The 21422-nt window shown below is 27.6% G+C and overlaps 3 non-coding genes and 1 pseudogene across 3 annotated transcripts; 1 reads left to right on the forward strand and 3 right to left on the reverse strand.

The window, feature by feature from the left end:
- Nucleotides 1-7188: 7188 nt before the first annotated feature.
- LOC150027231 (uncharacterized) lies at nt 7189-9851 on the forward strand (annotated as a pseudogene).
- A 1691-nt stretch (nt 9852-11542) lies between these two features.
- Nucleotides 11543-11701, reverse strand: LOC137833739 (U1 spliceosomal RNA). The gene has a single exon (XR_011084807.2). It is a non-coding gene; the product is annotated as a U1 spliceosomal RNA (small nuclear RNA).
- A 1325-nt stretch (nt 11702-13026) lies between these two features.
- On the reverse strand, nt 13027-13186 carry LOC137833752 (U1 spliceosomal RNA). Its single transcript, XR_016522627.1, has one exon. It is a non-coding gene; the product is annotated as a U1 spliceosomal RNA (small nuclear RNA).
- Nucleotides 13187-16911: 3725 nt separating this feature from the next.
- On the reverse strand, nt 16912-17072 carry LOC137833723 (U1 spliceosomal RNA). The gene has a single exon (XR_011084792.1). It is a non-coding gene; the product is annotated as a U1 spliceosomal RNA (small nuclear RNA).
- Nucleotides 17073-21422: the final 4350 nt, after the last annotated feature.

The following is a 21422-nucleotide window of genomic DNA, read 5'->3' on the forward strand; positions in this document are numbered from 1 at the left end:
AAATGATTCTCTTCATCGACATCTATTTATTTGCATGAGTATGAAACTCCTTTGGTTTCTATAAAGAATAAAAAGTATTACCAAAATAAATCAGGAAATTGTTATTTCCAAAGAAAATATTAAATGTTGAGGTGCTGAGAAACCAGAAGTAATTGGTAAGATGATACATAATTTCAAAATTTTAATATGGTAAGTTATTAACATCATAACCAGGTAATGTAGATTAATGCTTACATGGTTTCATAGAATGTGAAAATCAAAAGTATTTAATGTGACAGAAATTGTGGTATCTTGAGAAATTTAAGTTTATTTCTACTTTACTAAAACAAATCTAGATATTGCATACACAGATGAGTAAAATAAGTAATCTTCATAATTGATATTGCATACACACGTATTTCTCATTAATGTTTGAAAATATTTATTTTATTTTACTGACTTTAGATGAATCAGATTCGAGTAAAATATTTTGATCTCTACTTATGTGATTGAAGCATTATTTGTATTCTGTTTGATAGATATGATTATCTCCGATATGTTAATATGTTGTATACATTATAACTTATTTTGTATTTGTGAATTAGTAATATGTTGTATACATTATAACTTCTTTTGTATTTGTGAATTAGTATTTTTATATGATTGTTGATAACACTGATAAATGCATTATCCTGGCTAATAAATCAATATTCATTAGAAAAGGTTGTATGCTCTTTTTCTTCCCTAATCTATTACAAGTATGCAATGCAACACATAATACTTTCAAAAAAATAGTTTTTCATTTTGAGAATCATGTTTTATAAATTTCAAAAAATCATTGTGATTTTTTTTTATACTTTTTATTTTGAAATTAAAACTGGTACTACCGTAATACTGTAAAGTTATTCTTCATCACTGTAAAGTAGTTTTACTGATGTTTTATAGTCTTCCATGACGCCACTCTCCTTATGTTTTTTAGAGAAAGAAAGAAAATGAGTAAAGATTGGAGCTAGAGGGAAATGATAAGGGATGAGAGGAGAAAGGTAAGCAGGGATCAAAATCTATCTGATTATTAATATTTTTGTATTTACTTAAGTTATATTTATCTTTTATTAAAAGTTTTTATCTCTTTGTTCATATCTTTAACTTCCTCCTTGTCTCTTTCTTTAACACAATATTGAGAAGAAAAATGAAATATATTTTTTTTTTCTAATATCCAAATTGTCATTACAAGACACCATATAAGTCCTGCAATTAATAAAAAAATGAAAATAGTTAGAGAAAATAAAAATTAGATGTGATATATTATAATTGGAATTAAGGTTTGAAATAAAATTTATAAAAAAATAAAAAAGAATATATCATATTTATCTTATTTATTATTTAATCATGTTATATACCAAAATTTGTAAATATACAGATTAAGTTCTTAATATATAATTTATAAATTAATTTAAAAAATAGTATGCAAAACTAACTAAACCATATCAAAATATAAACATTATATAAAGTATTAATAACATTTTGAGTTGTAATATATTTATATTTATAATTATAATTACAATTTTAATATATATATATATATATATATATAACTTGAAGTCTATCGTTATATTTATTTATAAATAAATTATATATTTTAATTATAAAAAATGATAAATATTTTTATATTATTATTTTTGTACCAGCAAAAGTCTTTAGTATTTAACTTAAAATTTAGCACATAAGTACTTTTATAAATGAATAAATATTAATAATGTAAATAACAATTTTAGAACATTTCGTTTATATAAAACATTCGAAATAAAAAACATATATTTTCATATCATGATATTTAATTGAGTACTAACACTTAAAATTCAGACAATGAATAAGTGTATGGAGAGATAAAATTTTAGACAAAAATTGACCATTTTTGTAACAAAACTACAATATATTTATTATATAATTTTATTTTTAATATATACATATATTAATTATGATATATATGAATTATAATATTATCTAAAATGTATCCTTAAAAAATAAAAATCTTAAATAATTTATAATAAATAGTAAGAAATATATAACTATTTGTATAAAATTATATTTAGACACTAAATTTAAAAATTTAAAGTTGATGATTTAAATACTTTTTTATAAGTAATTAAAATATTTTAATCACATAAGAACTATATTAATTTTTTCAAAACAAAATCAGTAAAATATTTATGGTAAAGTAAATTTAAATTTTCTTATTTTATTTTATAAAAATATTTTTTATATTTGTGTATTATAAGTAGTATATTTTATTTGATAAATTAAATTTAAATTTCTATTACTAATTTCGTAAATTTTATTTATCCATTTTAAAATAATATTGAAAAAAATTATATAAGTTAGTTAACTGAAACTAAAAATACTAAAATAAAAACAATAGAAAATAGGTACCAATTTGATTTTAAATTAATTTCTCATTCTATTAATTAAATAAAAATATTATATATATATATATTTTTTTTTTATAAAAAGTTTTCAGATTAGGCATCACTATGCTACTTGACATCTCAGTCAGGCTAATACCTCAAGTAACAACAATCATTTGTCATCACATGAAAAAAATATTATTAAAAAAAAAAAATACAAAAATATGGGAGACTAAACCAAAACTCATATGTTAACAAAAACGATACATAGGTAGACTATACATATTAATAAAGAATTCTAAGAACAAACTAGATGGAAACCTACTATACCAATGAAAGGATTATTTATGAATAAATCCTAAATTAGCCAACTTATCCGCACATGCATTTCCTTCACGAAAAATATGTAACCCTAAACCCGATTTTTTCACAGTAATTAAGACAAGTATTTCATCGAAGCATCCAAGGAACATTTGTTCTATCAGTAAACGTAGCATAAACCAAGACATAGTCACATTCCAGTCAGGCATTAGTAAGTTCCGACTTTTGCTTCCTCCAAAGCATATATAACTCCATAAAATTAAGCAACCAAAAACAATCTGAATGTCAAGAAACACAGAGAAAGCTCCAATAAACTCCCCCATACTCCCACAAAAAATACCTCCACAAGTGGCAAGACCTGTATAACCCTAGCATCTCCATCAGTGTTACTTTTAACCCAGCTTGGTGAAGGAAACTCCCATCTAACAGGAAGAGGACGAAGAACTTTACCAGTACAAGTATTAATACCAACAAACTTAATCAAACTGAAATCTATCATATCATTCTTCATTGAAGCTTTAGACGACTTTAAATCTTTAATAACTGAAATATCCCTAGAAATTTCAATCTTATCCTGAAAACGAGCATAATTCCTCATACGCCATAACATCCAAATAGAAAAAGTTATCACAAGAAGCTTAATCAATTTAACCAAAGGACTACCATCACTTTTAATAAAAGAAAGAAGATCATCCTTATTAGAGAAATGAAAAGTAGGAAAAATTTGTCGAACCCAACTCCAAATATACAAAGCATTATGGCATTCAAAAAATAAATGATGAATAGATTCTTCATGCTTTCACAAAGCGTACACATAGAACAAATATGGAGACCTTTATTTTGAATATGTGGATTTGTAGGAAGCCTCCCATGAAAAACTTTCCAAAGGACAAGTGTTTTGGAAGGTGGGATATCTGAAGACCAATAAATTTACCCTAACCACAAGGAACTCCTAGTTCCAAAGAAAAAGGTCCTAACCGATTTAAGAGTGAACCGACCATACTCATCTAGGATCCAATTAGGAACATCCTGATCTGCCCTAACCATGATATGACTAAAAAGATGAGGCATCTACCGTAAAGACAGCGAAATATTTCAATCACAACCTGTCCAAAACTGTATCCGGAATGCTAATACCATCAGATAACCGAGCAATATATGCTAAAGGAATAGTAGAACACCATTTATCATTCCAAAAATTAATAAAAGAAATTGTACCAACCGTCCATAGTAGAATAAAACTGCTTAAATTATATATATTATTTATTCATATATTTTATTTTATATACAAATTTAACCAAGACAAATATACATGTTAGGAAATGTGTGGAAATTTTGTTATAACATTACACTTATTAATGTGGAATATGTTTTCAATCATTATAAATATCTGATTAAGTTCAGTCTATGTAATGCAAAAATCTTAATTGTGTCTTTAATTTTTTTTTTATCATTTGTCTTGACTTGATTTAGAATTGACTTCTCCTCAAGATCATAATGGTATTTTTTTCACTATGTGTCATTACATAAAAAGAATGTGAAATATAATAAGAAAAAAAAAACTTTTTCATTCAAAGAAAAGTAAAAAAAAATAAAAAAAAATCACATGAAGATACGTGATACATCTTCCATAACTTCGTGCCTCAAAAACAAATTTCTAAATTTTCTAAATTTTTTAATTATGAGCATAATATTTTTAACATCTTCTCTTTCATAACTTGCAAAAACAATCAAGCATATAGTCCAATTCAACCTCAATTAGATTTCTTCTCATTTTGAAATTTATCTTATTAAAAGGTTTCAATCCTTAAAAAAAATACCTATAAATTAAAGATCAATTTTCAATGTGAAATATATTTTTAATCTTTATAAACATGTTAGAATCTGTTTGAGAGTTCAATGCCTGTATAATGTTGTGCAAAAATTTTGTACCCATAACTAACTAAAAATTATAATAATGTGACTTTTAAAATTGGAATGATGTTACTGCAAAATAATAAATTTTTTAATATATATATATATATATATAATGATTTTTGAGAGATAACTGTGAAAATTATTTTTACTAAATATAATTACAAGATATAGTTGATTTACGGTATGAAATAAAATTTATAAGAACTTTCATAGTTATCTTATGTATTATTCAATTTTGTTATGTAATAAAATTTGTAAAATTGTATATTAAGTGGTTAATACATAATTTATACGTTAAACCAAAATATAAATGTGAAAATTATTTTTACTAAATATAACTATAAGATATAGTTGATTGAATGTATGAAATAAAATGTATAAAAAAAATCATAGTTATCTTATGTATTATTCAATCTTGTTATGTAATAAAATTTGTAAATTTGTATATTTAAGCGGTTAATACATAATTTAAACCAAAATATAAACATTATATGAAGTAGTAATAATATTTTTAGTTCTAATACATTTATAATTATGATTTTAATATATATAACTTAAAGTCAATCATTATATCTATAAAAAAATTATTAAAAAAAGATAAAAATGTTTTATATTATTATTTTATTACCAGTAAGCTATGTAGCACAGATATTGACAGACACATAGATATATATAATCTCTAAAATGTAGGATACGGGGACACGAATCTATATATTATATAATTATGAATTATATAAATTGACAATAAAGATTTATGTGCACAAGTATGTTTCAGATTTGATTTTTTTTAGCAGAAAGATATTTTCATGCCTGGTTCAAAAAGTTTTGTTCCTTATTTTTATAATCATTATAAAAAATTATACAATAAATATGAGCTTTTAGAAAATTAAATATATTTCTCCTTTTTAAAATTGTGTTAGAACCATGCTAAAATTTTCATAAATCTAACAAATATTTTTTGAATTAGACACTTCACCGATACGTATCCTACGAGTGTCAATGTCCAATACATGAGTTCGACACGAACATGTCATTTAAGAGGAGTGTTTGAGTCTCATAGTCAATAAATCTCCCAAGTTTAACTTAAAATTTAAAACATAAGTAATTTTATAAATGAATAAATATTAATAATGTAGATAAAGCATATTTTATGATAAAACAATGAAAATAAAAAATACATATTCAAAAGTTCTCTATGTCACACTATATATTGAGTACTAATATTTATTAATGAAAAAAATTACTTAGATACAATACAATGAATATAACTATTTTGAAAGATAATATTTGTGTGGAGAGACAAAATTTGATATTTTTTTAACAAAACTTATATTTTTTATATAATTTTATTTTTAATATATAAATATATTCATTATGATATTGTCTAAAATTTATTCTTGCAAAATAAAATCTTAAATAGTTTATAATAACTGGTAAGAAGTATTTAATTTTTTATACGTTAGATATTGTGTTTCAATGATAGCATCAAATCATTTTACATTACATGTAGCTTTTTTTCTCTATTACTAAATGAAGAGAAGAAATGTAATTTTTTAATTTAGTTTGTAAAATATTTATCAAATACAAATTAGCTTAGTTGTTATTTATTAAGTGAGTTTTGTATGTGAAGTTTTTTACTTTTTTTTTTCTAAATGAATTTATATGACTAGCATTTGTGCGAAGTTCTCATTCTGTGATTCAAAAATATATTTTATAATATATTGATTTTCATATTATTCTTAGCGAATTTTTGAAATTAAATTTTAGTTTTATATGATGAGAATTCCACTTTCAACAATTTTATAAATTAAATTAATTTCACGTTTTTCAGCTCTTGCACTTGTTTGTATAGTCTCTATATCGAATGCTGGACGCTCTAGTTTTAAAATGGTCTTCTTACCGTGATATTGAAAACAGAGATGATAACAAATCTTTTTTCCTATATTATTTGTCTATCATCTTAATATATGATTGATTTTATTTTTAGAACATTATTGATATCTATCAAATTTACAAGAAAATAGTTGATATGTTGTAGAGGAAACACACAATAATTACTAAAATAGTCACTGCTTCATGTTAATCCCAATAATTTGTGTCAGACAAGTTTAGTTCTTTTTTTTACACTTTCTTTTTCAGTTACATTTACTTAACAAGATATCATCCGCTTCAACGTCGGAAACTATTATTCCAAATGTATGAATTAATTCAATTTAATCTTTTCACCATGAATAATTAACTTGCATTCGAACTATATGGTGACTAAACCTTTATTATTAGGCTGAAGCTAGTTTTACTTATTTTAATGATCTTTTGATTCAATATGACATTCTTCATCTCTCTTGTCTATAGGAAAAATATATATATAGCAGCAGCTCTATATAAATAATAGAATCTCCTCCCAAGATCAGTTACAAAGTGAACCAACAAAGGTATGCTTCTCTTCTTGTCAACCCAATACTTTCATATTTGCATGCATTTTTTACTTTTAAAAATTCAGTGTCATGTTTTCTCTCTCCTAAAACAAGTGTATACATTAGGAATTTGTTGTAGTCATATTGCATTAATGGAAATCCCCGAAGCTAGAAAGTGGATGTATACAAGATTGGACAGAAACAAACATCTGACAGAGGAATTTAGATAAGGAGTGTATGAGTTCCTACAATATGTTATTAGTCAAGAAAAGTTTCAAGAACAAGGTGAAATGTTAAGATGTCCTTGTATTAAATGTAGTTGTAAAGTTTTCAAGTATGTGGATCAAGTTGGGTGGGGTCTTTATCAAGAGGGATTCATGCCTAATTGTTATTGGTGGACAAATCATGGTGAAGAATTGCCACAATCCCCCAGTGGATGTTGCTAGTTCATGTTATGGAACTTGTGAACAAAGAGAAGAATTAGGTCGTTTCCATCAACTGATAATGGATCATGTGGGGCCCTCAAATGCACATTGCATGCAACCAGAGAGTGTTATTGGATCTGAGTACATGGAGAAAAATCCTGATCTTGAAACTCGAAATTTTTTTAACATGCTTGCTGCTGCACAAGCACCCTTGTGGGAAGGATGCGAGAATCACTCAGAATTGTCAGCTTCTTTGGAATCTCTAAGCTTGAAATCTGATTATAATATGTCTGAAGGATGTTTCAATAGAATGGTCCAACTTATGGGGGAGACTATGCCCAAAGATCATCAAATGGTTAATAATTTTTTCCAAGCTAAGAAGTCGGTGGAAAAATTAGGTTTGGGTTGTACGAAAATTGATTGTTGTCCAAAAGGATGCATGTTGTATTATAGGGAACATTGTCATAAAAGTATAATTAATTGCTTTATTTCTGGAATGGAGCGATATAAGACAGTCACTAGGAGGGGAATTGAAAAGAAAATTGTCGTTAAGAAAATGTGGTACTTTCCCGTCATTCCTAGACTTAGAAGGTTATACTCTTCAATGGCAACTGCACCTCACATGAGATGGCATAGTGAGAATCAAAGGGACCCGTCTATTTTGTCTCATCCATCTGATGGAGAAGCTTGGAAGCATTTTGATAGAATGCATCCAGATTTTAGTCAAGACCCAAGAAATGTCAGATTGGGTTTATGTGCAGATGGGTTTAATCCTTTTGGTCAATATGGAAAAAGTTATTCTTGTTGGCCAGTTATCCTAACCCCATACAATCTTCCGCCTTCCATGTGCATGAAGAGGGAGTTTATGTTTTTGACAATCTTAGTTCCAAGTCCTTCAAATCCAAAGCATAAGATTGTTGTGTTCTTGCAACCATTTATAGATGACTTATACACCTTGTGGACTGAAGGGATGTTGACTTATGACATGTCACTAAGGCAAAATTTTATGATGAAAGCTGCTTTGATGTGGACAATTAATGACTTTCTAGCTTATGGCATGCTATCGAGTTGGATGACTTCTGGTAGACTTTCTTGCCCTATATGCATGGAAAGAACAAAGACATTATATCTTAGTCATAGCCACAAGATATCCTTTTTTGACTGTCATCGTCAGTTTCTTTCACCTGATCATCAATTTAGGAAGAATAAAAAGGCATTCAAGAAGAAGTTTGTTGAGACTGATCCCTCTCCTCCACGTTTGTCTAGTCTGGACATTTGGAATAGGGTTCCACACTTACCAGTTTGCACTGAATTACTAGAACAACAAAATATTCCTGAATATGGTATTAAACATAATTGGAAGAAACAAAGTATATTTTGGAGATTGCCATATTGGAAAACTCAACTTTTACGTCACAATATTGATGTTATGCACACACAGAGAAATGTGTTCGTGAATGTGTTTGACACTATGATGGATATCAAAGGAAAAACTAAGGACACAAACAAGGCTCGATTGGATGTAGCACAAATATGCAATCGAAAAGAGCTAGAGTTGAAAGACATTGGTGGTGGCAAACTTATCAAACAAAAAGCAGCATATACATTTACGAAAACCAAAGAGTCTTTATTTGTAAATGGGTTAAAGAACTGAAGTTTCCAAATGGATATCAATGGATACAAATTTCACACTGTTCTTTGGAGTGAAGGCATGAATTCCACTAACTATGGTGTTTATGTAAGAGGAACCAATGGTCAATCAGAGTCAGATTTTTATAGAATATTGTCTAATATTATTCAATTGGAGTATACTAGCTTTCCAATAATGAATGTAGTTCTCTTCTAGTGTGAATGGTTTGATAATACTCCTAATATAAGAACCAAAGTAGATAAGAACTATGAGATCGTTCAAGTAAAAGAATCACAGAGATATAATAAAGAATATGATTCATTCATATTTGCGCAACAGGCAGAGCAAGTTTATTACACCAAATATCCAGAGGGACACCAACGTTGGTTGGGAGTAATTAAAACAAAAGCTCGTATTAGAATCATTGATAACACAGTAAGTGAGGTTGAGCATGACACTCCATACCAAGATGATGAGCTTTTACAACTTGAAGTAGTGCTACATGTTGATCTAGAATTCATTCACGATTCTCTTGTTGATGTTGATGGGGGGAGAAGAAGTAGATCTACAATTACTAAATGAAACAAACATAGATGAACAATACGAGGAGGAATACATTTAGAGTAAGGATAAGATTGAGAGTGATTTCAGTGACACAGATACCTCTTCGGTAATTCATGCATTAAAATTGATTGTATACCTTGTCCAAATTATGTTTAACATTAATTTTATTGTGGTTTCCCATAATTGTAGTGAATAATAGGGAAGATAACTGACATATTTGGTTGTAGAAAACACAATCAGGTTTGAGTCTTTTTATCATGATTACTTTATTTGTTTATTCAAAATTGATTGATCCACTTTGATTATTGTATTAATTACATCTTATATATGTAATATTTTTTACTTGCGGATGACACCAAGGGGTAGAGGTGGTGGTCGTAGACCACCTAATCATGGTGGTCAAGGTGTTCGTGTTGATGATATATCCTTACCTAACACCAACATTCGCCCTTCATTTGTTCTTCCAACAACTATGGAGTCTACAGATCCTATCTATGAAGGACCCTCACTTCCTACATGAATTATATAATAGATTTGACTCTTTTAACTAGTTTATACTTTTCGTTGTGTAATACAATTTACTTTTAATTTGAGTACAACTCCTTCTTAAACTATGTATTTGAAGTTCATTCGTATTTAGCTTGATTAAATTTTGAGTATCTATAAGTAGGTTTGAATTTTTTAATAAAATGAATAAAATACCATTTTAAATAGGTATGAACAATAAATATAAAAATAGCCACCGAAATTGATTTGGTGGCTATATTTACAAAAAAAAAAATTAGCGACCGAAATAGAATTGGTCGCTGTAATTAAGAAAAATATTTAGCCGCCGAAATCAAATCAGTCGCTAAAGGGGTATCCATTTAGACATCAAATTAGCCACAAAAAGTTTTTTTTAATTAATTACTTTGATCCAATAGCGACCAAAAATGGTGGTCGCTATCACCTATATTTCAGTCACCGATTTAGCCACCAATTTTTTATAAAAGTTTGGTCGCTAATTTGGTTTCTAATTTTGGTGACCACATTTTCTGCGATCGATTTAGCCACCAAAATTTCAGTTGCTAATTTGGTTTCTAAACTTTGGTGACCAAATATTCTGGGACCCATTTTGCCACCGAAATATCGGTTGCAAATTAGTGACGTGACCACTTTATAATTCGGCCGTTAAAGGCTTTGTGACTAGAATTTTCGCTTTCATCTTTATTTGGTGACTGTTTCGGTCGCAAATCCAATTAACGATCGAATTTGGTGGTTACTAAAAGTGATTTTTTTTGTAGTGGTTGTGTTGATTAGAATCAATTGTAAGTTTCTCTTTTATGATTTGACTTAAAATGTTCACTAGAAAACTTTTCAAAATGCATTAAAGTTTTTCTTGACAATAAGATTTTTTAATTGATTAACAAATATTTTTAATATATTAAAATATTCTTATATAGGTATGGTATGACTAGAAAAAAATGCAATCAATTAGATAATTATTTTTTATCAATAGAATCGCTTAGAACATGAGTAGTTCTAAGCTTTTTGTTTAATCATTTAAAATGACGAGTCTATTGAATAATTTTACAAGTAAATTTAATATGCAATTTTAATTTATTAAAATAATAAAATTAAATATTTATACAACTTTTATTTCAAAATCATTTTATATGAGATTGAAATATTTTCTACTACTGAGAGAGTCCACTTGATTTATTCTTTTGTAATATTCTTGTTGTTTATTGTGTGGTAGTATTTGACCTCTTTTACAAAACTAGTACAATCTTCATCAAAATCTAGTTCAAATATGTATAACTAGTAACTACTAAAGACATAAAATACATATAATAAATAAAATAAATATATTATAAAATGTGCATTCAAAGATTCATGATTATTACTATAGGGCTGCGCGAACGCAAACCCTCTCTACCACAAATTATGACATAAGATTTGCCACTTGGACAAACCTTAGAGCAACACCCCTCCCAGGTGCAATGAAAGTCACTACCCTACACCAAGAGTCTCTTGATCACTCATTGGTGTCGTCCAGGTAAGCATGTTGCCCCTCACAACCACCTTTCTTTTGTAGTCCAAGTTCCTCACTTCTTACTACTCTTTCAACGATGTGAGACTTGAAATACTTTTTTTGTATCTTACAAAATAGAGCTTAATCATTATCCCCTTAAGATGCCTATCTTATTCTACCTTTCCCACCAAGTGCATTAAGATACTTGCTTTCTGCTTAGAATAATAAATTACTTGAAAATATCAACTTGTAACAAAAAATATAGAGAAAAGTAATAATAATGGCTTGCACTTGGTGTCACATAATGATTGTTCATTTAGGAAACATCAACAACAAAGTGCAATCTTATTGTGGGATTACAAACTCCAAAACTAAAGTATTTGAAAGAAAAATGACTGAATTTGTAGTAGAATACTTGATTAATTAATAGAGCATTGTGAAATGAAAATATGAAAGATATATCCATATGTTGTAATAATGTTGTATTCTTCCTTAGAAGCAGTTCTATTCCCTCAAACCAACATAAACAACACATAAAAGTGACAATGTCTCTCTCATTTTCCTAAATTTGAAGGCCAAATTTCTAGTTAAATTCAGATTAAGTAAAGCAGGTTTTGGTTCAAAAAAGTTGGACTTGCATGTGCTACATGAGAGAAAGAAAACACTTTTTCCGTATTGAATGCATTTATTATTTAAAAACTAAATCAATGTTGAAGACAAAACTATCAAAGCTGACAAGTAAATAATGGAAACAGATAAATATAAAATATAAAATATTCATAACTTGTGAATTTCAATTATAGGTGACCTATATAAGGTCTTTGGTGCTCCACCTAACCAAACCAGAAAGGAACTCTACCAATCAACGTATATTAAAAGAAATATTCTTCATAACTCTAGCTAAAACAAACTAAACACCTCCTTCACACACATACACACTAAACGAGTGAGATCCTAAATATGCAATGGTCAACTACACATCATGTGCACTTTGTCGTGTTTATAATAATAAAATAAGATCTTTGTTCTATACTCTACTATTTAAAGTTTACATATATAGGAAGAGATAAAGAACAATAATAAATATGGCTTACTAAAATAATTTTTCTATCAATAAATATCCTATATATATTTCATTAAAAACTGATAACATATGTTAATTTAGTATTTTTCAAAAGGATAAAATTACAGTAATCGTGAAACAATGATAGTTTAATATGTAGACCTAAAAGAAGGCTAAATAAAGTATAAGGAATACATGTATTATAGACAATACAATATCATAAAAAAAGAAAATAAAAATGATGTTTTAGTTACATAGTACAAAATCAAGATGTGAAATTTAAAAAACTGTACAAAAGGAGCTGCGCGAACGCAAGCCCCACTACCACAAATTATGATGTAGGCTCTGCCATTTTTGACAGACCTTAAAGCATTACCCCTCCAATGTGCAATGGAAGTTACTGCCTTAGACCATGGGCCTTCATGTCAACCATAGACCCTGTCCAGGTAAGTATGGAAAATAATCGTACACACTTTCATTTTATATTTTGTAGTTCTCATTAGTTAATCTATACTGAGCAATGTGGGATTATCACATTTGTATACTTTGCACGTGTTTTAACTTAATCATTTTCCTCTACAAATGATTCTCTTCATCAACATTTGTTTGTTTGCATGAGTATGAAACTCCTTTGATTTCTATAAAGAATAACAAATATTACCAAAACAAATAAGTAAATTGTCATTTCCAAACAAAGTAATAAATGTTGAGTTGCTAAGAAACAAAAAGTAATTGGTAATATGCTATATAATTTCAAAATTTTGATATGGTAATTTATTGACATTGTCTCATAGAGCCAAAGAGTAATCGAGTAATGTATCTAAACCTTGATGCTTGCATGGTTTCACAGACTATGAAAATCAAAAGTATTTGAGAGGCTAAAAGTAAGGTACTTTGTGAGAGGAATTGTGTTATTATGTGAAATTTTACTTTCTTTCTACTTGTAGTAAAACAAATCTAGATCTTCTAAAGTGAAAAATTAAACTTAGAGTAAAATAAGTAATCGTAATCATTGATATTGCATACACATATAGATATTTATCATCAATGATTAAAATGGCTTATTTTATTTTACTTACTTTAGATGAATCAGATCCTAGTAAAATATTTTGATCACAAAAGTTATGTGATTGAAACACTATTTTCATTATGTTTGACATATATGGTGATCTATATACTAAAAATAATGTAGCAATTAGTGGAATTCGACGCATGTTAGTCCTATGGGTTATCTCCAATATGTTGTATACATTATAACTTCTTTTAGATTTGTGAACCAGTACTTTTGATGTCATTGTTGATAGGAGTGGCAAATGCATTATCATGGCTAATGAAAATCTCTGCCAATGATCAATATTCATTAATAATGGTAAGAGAAAAAAATTTTGTGTTCTTTTTCCTCCCTAAGCTCTTGTACACAGGTACAAGCATGCAATCCAACACATAATACTGGTAGTTTTGCATTTTGAGAATCATGTTAGAAAAGATGAAAAGTTTTACATTTTGTGTTGTATATTTATAAATTTCAAAAAATCAAGTGCACATGACCCAGAGTGAAGGTGGAAAATGAGATTTTGCTTATATTTTTTATTTTGAAATTGGAACACTGCTACTGTTGTACTGTCAAGTTATTCTTTCATAACGTCTCCGTATATTATTTTTTTTAATTCTTATGTGAAAATTTTGGATAGTATTGATTACTTTTCATTCAGTTTGATGTTTGTCTTGTTGGTTGGTCAATTATCCAATTTGAAAAGATATAAAAAAGTGGAAGCTTATATTAGTTTTGTACTCATGGAACTTAAATGAGTTGTACAAATTGATTAAATAAATGAGTTTTACAAATTGATTAAAAGTGTTGTTGCTTGATTTATGGAAGACTAAAAAGATTATGGAAAAAATAAATTAGTTGAATTTAGTGTTGATGAATTGCCACCAAAAAATCTCAAATATAATTCATAGTGCTATGATAACCATGTATTAGTTATACTTTTGCTTATTTGATGAAATTATTAACTTCTTTTTCAATACAGAATTAAGATAAAGATAAAAATAATGTGATCCTTATTTTTAATTTTTATTTACTTTAAATATTTTTCTTTATATTTTATAATCTGATCTTTATTTTTTTATATTTTCGATAAATATGACTTATTGACAAACTTGTGTTTTCCAGGTTATTTCATTTCTTTTTTAATATAAAGATAGTATTGTTTTTTTTCTATTTTTGTTATTTGTTTAAGAAATTATTGTTATTATTATTATTATTATTATATATATATATATATATATTTTTTTTTTTTTTTGTTACCTATTGCTGTACTTAACTCATACTCAATATAATTATATTTTATCGTGTGTATTAGATAAAATATTATTTTTCTTACTTATACCATGAATATTAAAATTTAGTTGTTTTTAACTTTATATGATAAATTTGTAGTACAACTTTCTATACCTGATTTCATTTCCTTCCTCGGGCACTGTGTGGTGTTCTTAAGATACAACCTTGTGCTCTGCAGCACCCTCTAACCCTCTATAAAGCACCAATTTTGATGCTCACAACATTAATTGCACATACTTTTTTAATACAAGAACAATTCGAAAGGAAAAAAAAAATAATATTTCAAGGATTCATAGATTGGGAGAAGAATTATATTGTAGTATTTGTACAGTTTAATGCACAATACTTACTAGCATCATTAATATTATATTAGTATACATTATAATCTAGTTTAAAAAAAAATATATAAAATAATAAATTGTTTAAGGTTGCTTATAATTTCTTCTATCAGAATGAAATAAGTTACTTGAAAATTATATTAAAGACTTTAAAGATAAATCCAGTCTATGTTGAAAGACTTTAAAGATTGGATGTGATATAAATACATAGAGGTAAGATTTAAAGATATTGGATATTTTATGAATACTTTTATTTATATATATATATATATATATATATATATATATTATAGTGTGTTGTGTTGATTACGATCAATTTGTGAGTTTTTCTTTTATGAATATTTAGATATATTAAAATATTAAAAGTACGAGCAATTCTCCGTTCACCTAGTTTATTCTTTTGTAGTATCAAATAACATACTAAATAAAACAATTAATTATGTAGTGTGCATTCAAATATTCATGATTATGACTATGTCACTACTATACACCATAATTTTTTTTTATCACTCATTAATGTCTTCCAGGTAAGTATGTTGTCCATTTACACACATTTCTATTTTGTAGTCCAAGCTCTTCACTTCTTACTAGCCTTTCACCAATGTGGGACTTAGAATACTTCTTTTGTATCTTAAAAAACAAAGCTTAATTATTATTCCCTTAAGATGACTCTCTTCATCTATCTTGGCCACCAAGTGCATTAAGATATTTGCTTTCTGCCCGGAATAATAAATTATTTGAAAATACCAACTTGTAAAAAAATAGAGAAAAGTACTAATGGCTTGCACTTGGTGTCATTGAATGATTGTTCATTTACGACACATCACAACCGTAGAGTGCAATCTTATTGTGGGATTACAGATTCAAAAGCTAGAATTTGTAGTAAGATAATAATTAATTAACAGAGCAATATGAAATGAAAATATGAGAGGTATATCCTTATGTTGTAATAATGTTGTCTTCTTCCTTAGAAGCAAACCTATTCCCTCAAACTAACATAAACAACACATAAAAGTGACAATGTCTCTCTCATTTTTCCTGATTTTGAAGGTCATATTTCTAGTTAAATTTAGAATAACTGAATAAGGTTTTGGTTCGAAAAGTTGGACCAACATGTGCTACATGAGAGAAAGAAAACATTTTTTTCATATTGAATGCAATTATTATTTAAAAACTAAATCACTATGGAGAATAAAACTATATCAAACCTCACAAGTAAATAATGGAAACACACACACACACATATATATATATATATATATATATATATATATATTTCATTAAAAACTAATAACATGTGTTAATTTTTCTAAAGGATAAAATTATAGTAATCTTAAAACAATGATAGTTTAATATATAGACCTAAAGACGGTTAAATAAACAATAAGAATGTAATATATGTATTATAGACAATACAATATCATAAAAAGAGAAAATAAAAATGATGTTTTAGTTACATAGTACAAAATCAAGATGTGAAATTTAAAAAACTGTACAAAAGGAGCTGCGCGAACGCAAGCCCCACTACCACAAATTATGATGTAGGCTCTGCCATTTTTGACAGACCTTAAAGCATTACCCCTCCAATGTGCAATGGAAGTTACTGCCTTAGGCCATGGGCCTTCATGATCAACCATAGACCCCGTCCAGGTAAGTATGAAAAATAATCATACGCACTTTCATTTTATATTCTTTGGTTCTCATTAGTTAATCTATATTGAACAATGTGGGATTAACACATTTGTATACTCTGCACATGTCTTAACTTAATCATTTTTCTCTACAAATGATTCTCTTCATCGACATCTGTTAGTTTGCATGAGTACGAAGCTTATTTAATTTTTATAAAGAATAACAAATAAATAAATCAGGAAATTGTTATGTCTAAACAAAGTAATAAATGTTGAGTTGCTGAGAAACAAGAAGTAATTGGTAAGATGATATATAATTTCTTAATTTTGATATGGTAAATTATTGACATTGTCTCACAAAGTCAAAAGGTATTGTATACTGTTGCATGCATGGTTCCATAGATTGTGAAAACCAGAAGTATTTGAGAGGCTAAAAGCAAGTTACTAGTAGTAACTAGTTTTAGATATCAAGAGTTACCGTGACAGGAATTGTGGTACGTTGAGAAGTTTTACTTTTTTTCTACTTGTTGTAAAATAGATCTAGATCCTATAAAGTAAGCAATTGAACTTAGAAAGCAAAATAAGTAATCGTAATCATTGATATTGCATACACATAGATATTTCTCATTATTGATTGAAATGACTTATTTTATTTTACTCACTTTAGATGAATCAAATCCTAGTAAAATATTTTAATCTCAATAATTGTGTGATTGAAGCACTATTCCACTCCGTTGACAGCAATAGTTATCTCCAATGTGTTGTATACATTATAAATTCTTAGATTTGTGCATCAATTCTTTTGATGTGATTGTTGATAACACTGAGGAATGCATTATCTTGGCTAATGAAAATCTCTACCAAGGATCAATATTCATTAATAATGGTAAGGGGAGAAATTGCATGTTTTTTTCCTCTTTTAAGCTATTGTACACAAGTACAAGCATTCAATCCAACACAATACTTTCATATGAGTTTATTTTAGGCAACTGATAGTTTTGCATTTTGAGAATCATGTCAGAAATGATGAAAAGTTTTACATTTTGTGTTGTATATTTTTAAATTTCAAAAATCAAGTGCACATGACCCGAAGTGATGGAGAAAAATGAGATTTTGTTTATACTTTTATTTTGAAATTGGAACAATGCTACTGTTATAGTGTCAAGTTATTCCTCACCACATCTCTCTACGAAGTCACTTTCCTAATGTTTGGGAGTCTTGCATGAAATCATTCTTTGGAGGTTTGTTAGAGGAAGAAACAAAAAGAGGAGAAATTGGAGCTAGAGAGAGAGAAGGAGAAGGGAAGGGGAGAAACTCACCACAAAGATTGCTTTGTGGGAAGAGAGGGGGAAAGGGTAAGTGAGATCAAAATCTATTTAATTATTAATATTTTTATAATTACTTAAGTCATCTTCATCTTTTATTAAAAGTTTTTCCATTTAATATCTTTAACTTCCTTCTCATCTTCTTTAACACAATCTTTCAATGTTCTATTGTTCTACTAGTGGTACTTGACTTATGCAATGCACAATACTTGTTTAAATATAACAAAATTTAAATTACAACATTAGAAAAAAATGAATTACAATTTTTTTTTCTAAAATCATAACTGCCATTACAAAACACAATATAAGTCAAGCAAATAATAAGAAATGAAAATAGTTAGAGAAAATAAAAATTGAACGTGAGAATGATAATTGGAGTTAATAGATATGAAATTGACAAAAGCTAAAAATGAATTTATTATTTTCTAATCATATTTATTATACATCATATTTAATTTATTTTCTATATACCCAAATGAGTATGTGCAAATATATGAGACATTTAAATAAAATAAAAGAAAAAAAAATGCATAAAATTGAAAATTTAACCAAAACTACATGTTTTTCCTCGAATGCCAGGAATATAGAATTGATTTTGAGTTTATTCATTTTAAATATTTGTTTACTGCATGAAAAAATGTATAAAAAATGTTTGAGTTTACACAAGTAATAATAATAATAATAAAATAATAATAATAATATATTCAGAAATTTACACAAGTGAAAAATAGAATAATTGTAAAATCGTAAATAAAGTAAAATCAAATATATAAAGAAAGAGTGATTAAGATAGATATAACGCGTATCAAAAGAGACATAAAATAAAGCTGGAATATTATGAAAAAAATTAGGAAATAAAAATATAAAATAAGAGATGTATAAAAAATAATAATTCAAAATCTTTGGCTTACCCTCTTTCTTATTTTCCTAAATAATTTTAATCTCACAAAGAAAATTATATTTTAATATTTATATTCTTCAAAATGAATAATATTTAGTTTTATATTGAAAATTAAATAGATAAAAAACATTTAAAATTGGTTTAAACTATTTTTTTATTTCTATTTTTAAAAAACCAAAGATTTTATTTGAAGTTAAGAATTTACTTTTCAGGATATTAAGATTTTAATAATTTTTTTCTAACTTCACACTAAATTAATTTTTTTAACAAATTCTGGAAAAAATTGTTGACACTGTTCTTTAGTTTTTAATTATAATAACAACAAAATTATTAATAAACAATGCTGATAAAATTTTTTATCTTATTTTCCACTATTTTCATTCTCTTTACACACTTATGATAATTTTTCTTACCTCAAACTCTTTGGATGATGATAATAAAACATTAAAAAAGTTATTAAATAAAAATTAATTTTAAAGATTAAAAATAATTAATAACTATATTGACTAAATTAAATACTATTTTAAATATTGAAAAATTTATTAGTTTTTAAATTAGTTTTTATTGGTCAATGTGCTTATAAAAATAATTCGAACCTTTGATTACTAAGGCGAGTCGTTCTAAGCCCGGTGCTTTCATTTGAAGAAGAGGCTCATTATATGAGAAATCAAGGGAGGCAAGGTGTGTTCTCCAACAAAATTAATTATCTTCAAGGTTGGAGAAGCAATCAAAATCAAAGTTTTAAGCAAGGTCCATTTCTTCAACAACAACAACCACAATATCCTTCATCCCAAGAGAAAATAAGCAAATTGGAGGATGCTTTGGAGAAATTTATGCAAGCATCATTGTCCAACCAAAAGAACTTTGATGTTGATGTTCAAAGTTTGGAGACACAAATGGGACAGATTGCACAACAGTTGAAGAAGTCCAAGGAGCAATGTAAGTTAGTCACCACTAGAAGTGGAATAATTATAAGAAAGGGGATTGGTGATAATTTGATTGTTGATAAGGAGAAAAAAATTGAAGAAATAAAAATTGAGAGTGAGGGGGAAAAAGAAGAGGAGAAAGAAAAAGAGAGTGTATAGGAAGAAAAGAAAAATGAAAAAAATGAGAATATAAAAGAGTGCTCCAATCCTAGATTTACATTACCCACATGCTCCTTCAAGGAAGAATATAGAAGGACAATTTATCAAATTTTGTGAAATTCTTAAGCAATTAGATATCAATATCCCTTTTATTGAAGCTTTGGAACAAATGTCCACTTATGTCAGGTTTATGAAGGATCTATTGACAAAGAAGAAATGATTGAAGGAGCAAGAGACTGTGAAATTAGAAGCGGGTTGTAGTGCAATAATTTAGAAATCTTTCTAGAGATCCAAGGAGTTTTACTTTGACAGTCTCGATAGGAAATTTTACAGTGAAAAAAACATTATTAGATCTTGGAGCAAGTATTAATCTCATGGCTCTATCTATGTTGAAGAAAATTGGAGATGTTGAAATACTACCTACAAAGATGACATTGCAGTTAACTGACAGATCAATAAAACATCCATATGGCATAATTGAAGATATATTGGTAAAGGTATATAAATTTTATGGGTCCCGATTTTTGGACAACTCTAAATGAGTTGCTCCACCATACAACTGCCAACGTGGCAGAACAAATATTATTTTATTTGAATTGTGGGGTCCAGGAAAAATCTGAAATTTAGTGTTTAGGGTGCGGTAGAATGTGAAATTAGGTTTTAAGAAAGGGGCTAAAATTAGGTTTCTTCTTCTCCACCTCATCGTCCTCTCCACCACATCATCTTCTCCGCAAGCTATTTGTTCCAAGTTCTCCGCAACCTTTATTTGCAGCGGCGTTCGTGGTCGTCGTAGGTGCATCTATTTTCAAGGTGGCTTGGTGGTGGTGTCGTCTTCGATATCCTCCTTTCACGGTGGTTGGGCGGTAGTGTCATCTTGGACATCCTGTTTTCATGGTGGTTGGGTGGCGTTCTCCTCTTGCACATCCTGTTTTGAAAGGTAATACATTTATTTTTTTTCATTTGTTTATTAAGTGAAACCTTGTTGTTGTGTGATTTTTGTTGTTGGGTCATTCCTGTTATTTGTCCTGTGGTGACCCTTGTATGAGCCAAAACTGATTTTTCGCAT

This window comes from Phaseolus vulgaris, chromosome 6 (assembly GCF_051622355.1).
Source record: "Phaseolus vulgaris cultivar YP4 chromosome 6, ASM5162235v1, whole genome shotgun sequence".
NCBI lineage: Eukaryota > Viridiplantae > Streptophyta > Magnoliopsida > Fabales > Fabaceae > Phaseolus > Phaseolus vulgaris.